Raw genomic sequence first — 6,000 nt, forward strand, 5'->3', positions numbered from 1 at the left:
ATCGAAGAAGGTTAATCAATAGTTGTTAAGTCAGCGAGTCTCGGACATATATCCTACTTTGCAGTTAATACTTTCATATATAGAATAATATAGAATAATTATGTAGTTCCACACAAGTCACATTTTCAGCATAATAACTCGAACCGGATTCTTATCCAGGTCAGCATTTCTTTTATCCATTGCAATATAGACCACGCCCACTTATAAATAATTTCATTTCAGACAACAGTTTTCACTCGCGTCTCAATAATATTGGTAAGAGCCAGAAACCAATTTTCTAAGTCACAAACTAGGTTAATGAACAGTGAATGAAGTGAACAGAGAATGAAATGTGAACAGTTATTGAATTTGGATTAAACGATATCTTAATATTAATATCCAAATTTTAGTAACAGGATTGCTAAGTTGACTGTTTCGTCCTTCAGAATGCAATTGGACTTTGGAGATTTGGAAAGAAATAAATACCCATTATGCCCTAATTTACAGGCATAGAGGGATGAAATTAGATCACAGCTTTCAGCAGAAAATACTTAAACGGCGGAATCACCTAACACGAGAATGAATAATCATATCACCGTTACTTTAATTTTAGACCTATTACAATATGGCACGTCAAATAAAAGATGAAGGTGAATATGGCGACACGGCTATCATCTTCGATTGACGAGAATCAATATCTATGGCTAGCAATTAAAAATCAAGCGATCGGCGTGGGCCACAATCAACATTGTTGCCGGGATCTGTAACTCGGCTTTGGCCACGATCGGCTTTATAGCCACGATCGTTTACATTACAGGATCGGCTTTATAGCCACGATCAACATTCAACATTGAGATAAAGGCAAATCATGTGACCAAGATCAACCGCTTATCTGCGTCAGAACTAAAATTATTTTTTCAGAAATTGCCTAAATGTAACAGATAGCAACTCTAGCCGCATTAGCTGGAGCATAAAGAGAGCCGATGAAATTTTACCAATAACTGCAACTCATAAACAAAACTACATGATAATAACAAAATATAATCTCGTGTCGAAGGGTCAATAATGATTACGATAACGCTCATCCTTCTGCCAACCTCCAGCTAATTCTGTGAATTGCAGACTTGGAAATGAATTTACGGGTTCAGCCCTACAAGATATTTGTAATACTCCAACTGTATCAACTAAAATTCATGACAAATATAATTAAACGATGATTATTCTGAGAAAAATTACTCATTATGTAACAATTGCTCATTATGTAATCTGCTTTTTTCACACTTAATGGTATTATAAAATTAAGTTATTCATGAAGGGTTGTCATTGTTGACAACAGAAACTTTCTAATTCCTGCTAAAATTCGGCAATAAATGAATGTTTCCTTCATTTATCCTAATATCGTCCAACGTCAGGCTAAGCTCCATAAACTCGTGCCTTTGGTTCCTTGAATATCTTAACACTTAACTTGTTGAAAAATATCCACTCCCATCAACTCAATGACGTCGTTCTAATCTCAAGTTGCCTTGTTTGTTCCTATAACTTTTTGCTATTAATCAATTGCAGTGAATTTGAAAAATAATTTAATAAACCATCATGCGAAGGGAAGGATCGGCTGCGGTCCCTATACTACCGCGGGAGCAGAAGTAGCGCAACGACTACTGCGTGTAAACCGAGATCTATATACATAAAAGATGCAACACTATACTGAGCTGCTGAGGAAGGGAGGTGCAATACTATTGTCCTGTTGAGGAGGGAAGGTGCAATACTAGTGTCCTGCTGAGGAGGGAAGGTGTAACACTAGTGACCAGCTTTGGAGTGGTAGATGCAGTACTAGTGACCTGTTTTAGGTGCAGCAGTAGTAATGTTCATAGGAATGTAAATTAGTGACCTTAACAACATTTACCACAGTATCAGCGCTACCACTCGTAATTATTGTTCGCGTGCCACAGTACCGTATGTACTCAAGCCCAAAACTTCAGTCAGGGATCATTTTCAAGACTGGATCGATGAAATATGTCAATAATTTCAACCAAGTTCAACTTTGACATATCTGTACTCACTGCCAGCTAGAAAGCTAGTAGCTATATAGCGTGTTGATGATAAAGCCGTAAAATAAATGTATCAAAGAGAAGTTCGTTATTTACGCATGGAATATATTCAATTTCATTTATATACGTGCGATTAGTGACCATAGAATGTATCATATTCTAATATTCAGGGTGTCGAAAAATTCTTCAGATAACGTTAATAGATCAAATGGCAGGTCTGAGCAATTATTTTTAATATTTTTAACGATGTTTCAAATGTTTTATATAAGTGAATCTTTACAAGAATAAAATCCACCAGAATGAAGGCGGATTGATTGTTGAAACGTACGTTTTAAAAAGGCACTTTTCTTATTCTATGAATTATGAAAAAAAATCTATGAAAAAATTTTTTTTTATTCTACTATGCTATATGTAATAGTATTTCGTGCAAAAATTCATTTTTGGATTTGTGAACTTTTTATTTCGTGCATCTATTCGGGCCATCATTGCATATATGAGCACTCAAATTAAGGGTGTCTCGTGGGCAGAGCATGTTGGGTATTGGATTTGGTCCATACAGTAGTACATTGGTTAAATATTCGTCCCTGAACATGCGATACCCGTCGTTGATAACCGCACGGTAATTAAACTCTCCGACCAAAGTTGAAACTTCTCTAGCATAAAACATTCTCAATTCGTTTAACTTTCAAACCAATGATTTTTAGTGGCTATTCTTGTGACGACTAATCAAAGTTTAGTTGGAGTTGTGCGGCTCTGGAATAAGTCAAATGCACGCAATCGTAATTTTTCGTGTATAAGCGATAAATTAATGACAAATATTTATACATATTTCTTTTCAAATATACAGTGAAAAATGCAGCCACTGTTTACTCAATAATTCTGCATGTGAAGCTTTAAAGGCGAAAAATGTTAGGTCAGTTATTAAAAGCTTGTGAATGTTGCTTTAATACAGCCAAGATAAAACTTTTCTTCTCTCATATTTTCGTCGATAAATTTTACTGCTGAAATTTATCGCCGATTAGAATTTATTCATCACTTGATCAGAAAGAAGTTCACTGCTGTCGATGAAGATTGAGCTTAAAGTTTAAGTCTTAAATTAAGGGGCATTAGTTCGTTGAGCTCAAAATTTCTCGTGATAGCACAGACGGGTTCCGGAGTAGCGCCTGGCAAGTTCAACTGGTTGTCGGCGAAAAGCGGTGCATTTAGAAATCGACTAATAGAACGTAAATATATGTGGCTATTGAATTTTCAATAAAATTCTAACCCCTGGATAATCTGATTCATCTTACCCTACTACCTTGGTATGTATTTCCATGATTTCTTCCTTGAATGCCTATGTTTAAATAAGGTAACCTTCCACAGCATTTACTTGATTGAATGCTTAATCTGAATACTTCCTTACATAATTATCGAATTAATGATTTTGCTGTGACCTGAGAAAGGTAGCTTGAGGTATCATCATAAGTCATATCCTTGAACACTGGTTCTCTGGTGTATACTTTTTGACGATATTTGAAACGCTGGTAGTGAAAAGAGTATCCGACTTGCGGTCCGAATGTTTTTTTTTTAAATTTAGTGGTCTTTAGTGCCGCTGTTATTCAAGATTTGAATTATTCATTTCTTTGTCTTTTGGTGTTTATTTTCTTTATGGTTGTAAACTGGCTTGGTAACCTCGATATTAGAATTTACACAGTTGTATTATCATGCGTTTCAAGGCTGTGAATAGAATTTCACTAAATTTTTCGAAATTATGAGGCTGTCAGTTCATTTAGGTGTTTTTCCCTCATTTTCGGCAGTATTCATTATGCATTTGGGCTTGGAAAACCAATGTTAATTTTATTTTCATAGAGTTTATCAGCTAAACAAGATTTGGTATATATCTATTATCACTCGAACAATCAGCAATATTTTGAAAATTAACCATGTCATATATTTTAGCTCCTTATAGTCTTGGGTAACAATGTTGCAAGTGTGAGAGGTTGCGAGGTTGCTTCTCTGTGCACCTCTTATATGAATGGTATTTAAGTAAGAACTAATGGTTGGTCCGGTTGTGGCGTGATCTAAGGATATTTAGGAACAGCGTAAACAATTATATATAGCATTAATTAGCATTAAAGTTCGGTTTACAGTTTTGGATGATCTAAGTTTAAAACAGTGGTTCCCAAAGTGGGCGATATCGCCCCCCTAGGGGCGGTGGAAAGACTTTGGGGGCGGTAAGGAAGAAGAGGGCGGTAGGGGGGCGATAAGGGGGCGATAAGGGGGCGATAGTCCGAAGTCAATGTCAAAAGTTCGAACGTTTGTTTGACGATTTGTACACAACACGTGCAGCATATGACTCCCAGCGATGGTTTTTTCACCCAGATCTAATTTTTTAACTTCTCCTGGGTTTACGTCTCGGACAAATTAACGGCTGGACTCGCGGCCGGTCTCACGGCCAATTTTCAAATTCAATGATCAAGGAATATCTCTCAAACTAATGAACTTGACTCGATGAAACTTGGTACACGTATTCATTAGGACCTAACGATAATGTTTTGCTCCTGAAAATTGTTTGAATTTTGCCATCGTTTGTTTTAGCCATTGTTATATGGCAGGGTGGCCCAGTGGTTACAGTTAAGGGTACCAAGATTGGCGCAGAGAGGCGCGGGTTCGATCCCAGCTCTGTGCGCCAGTTTCTGGTCAGAATCGTTAAGGAGGCCGGCCGTTAAGCACGGTAGAATTTGAATCAGTGAGTTGTGAGTTCGACACCTCAACAAGCTGTGAATGTTCTGCGATGTTAAGAATCGGCGACAGGCCTACGGCCTAATAAACGCTGGAACCGCTATCATTACTATTATTATTATTACGGGCCAAATTTCACAGCGATCAAGTAATTTCTTCCAAACTACTAAACAGATTCGAACGAAATGTCGAATTTCGTTCGAACGGTAATGTTTAGCCCGTGAAAATTTTTTTCGATCGTGCCTTCGTTCGCAAGTTTTTTTTTTATTATTTCACCTCCATTCGTGATTTAAACAGCAATACGTGCTTAAATTCGCAGTCATCAATAAATTTTTTCTAAACTTCTGAACAGTTTTGAACGAAACTTAGTATTTAAATACCTAACCTCAGCAACGGTGATGTTTGAAATTTTTTCATTTTGCCTTCGTTTGCGAGTTATACGGCTATACGTATAAGGCCCTTGGTTAAACCGGCCGGTAGAAAAACCGGTCGTGTTCCTATATCTGTATAACTCGCGAACGAAAGCAAAATAAAAAAATTGTCACGAGCTAAACATCACCGTTGAGAGTTTAGGTATTTATATACAAACTTTCCTTGAAATCTGTTCTGTAGTTTAGAATAAATTTTTTGATCGCCGCGAATTTAAGTGACAAATTACCAGGCGATACGGGCCGAATAAAAGGAAGTGTGAAATCAAGAATGACTGTGAAATGAAAAAAAAAACTCGCAAACGAAGGTAAAATCGAAAAATTTTTCAAGCTAAAAAATCCCCGTTTGGTAGTTAGGAATGTATATTCAAAATTTCCTCCAAAACTGTTCAATAGTTTTGAAGAAATTCTTTGATCACTGCGAATTTCGGCCTATTTCGCAATGTACGCATAACTCTCGAATGAAGGTAAAATAAAAAAATTACGAGCTAAACATCACCGTTAGGTTTCGATGAATGCGTGTTTCAAGTTTCATAGAGCTGCGTTCATTAGTTTGGGAGATATTACTTGATACTTGAATTTGGAGATTGGTCGTGAGACCGGCCACGAGTCCGGCCGTAAATTCGCCCGAGACGTCCTAGGTTTCTAGTGCTGAAATAGTTAAAACAGCTGAAAAACATATTGGTTCACTAAATGGGTTTTATTTGTGAAATGCACATTGTGTTTAACCTTTATCTTTAAAATTGCAGCGTACTAAATTTCAAGAAAGAGGCGTATGCCTGTGGGGGGCGCTAGAAATTCATTAGGGAGCCAAAGGGGGCGTC

The sequence above is a fragment of the Hyalella azteca genome, unplaced genomic scaffold (genome assembly GCF_000764305.2).
Source record: "Hyalella azteca isolate HAZT.00-mixed unplaced genomic scaffold, Hazt_2.0.2 contig771, whole genome shotgun sequence".
NCBI classification, from domain to species: Eukaryota; Metazoa; Arthropoda; class Malacostraca; order Amphipoda; family Hyalellidae; genus Hyalella; species Hyalella azteca.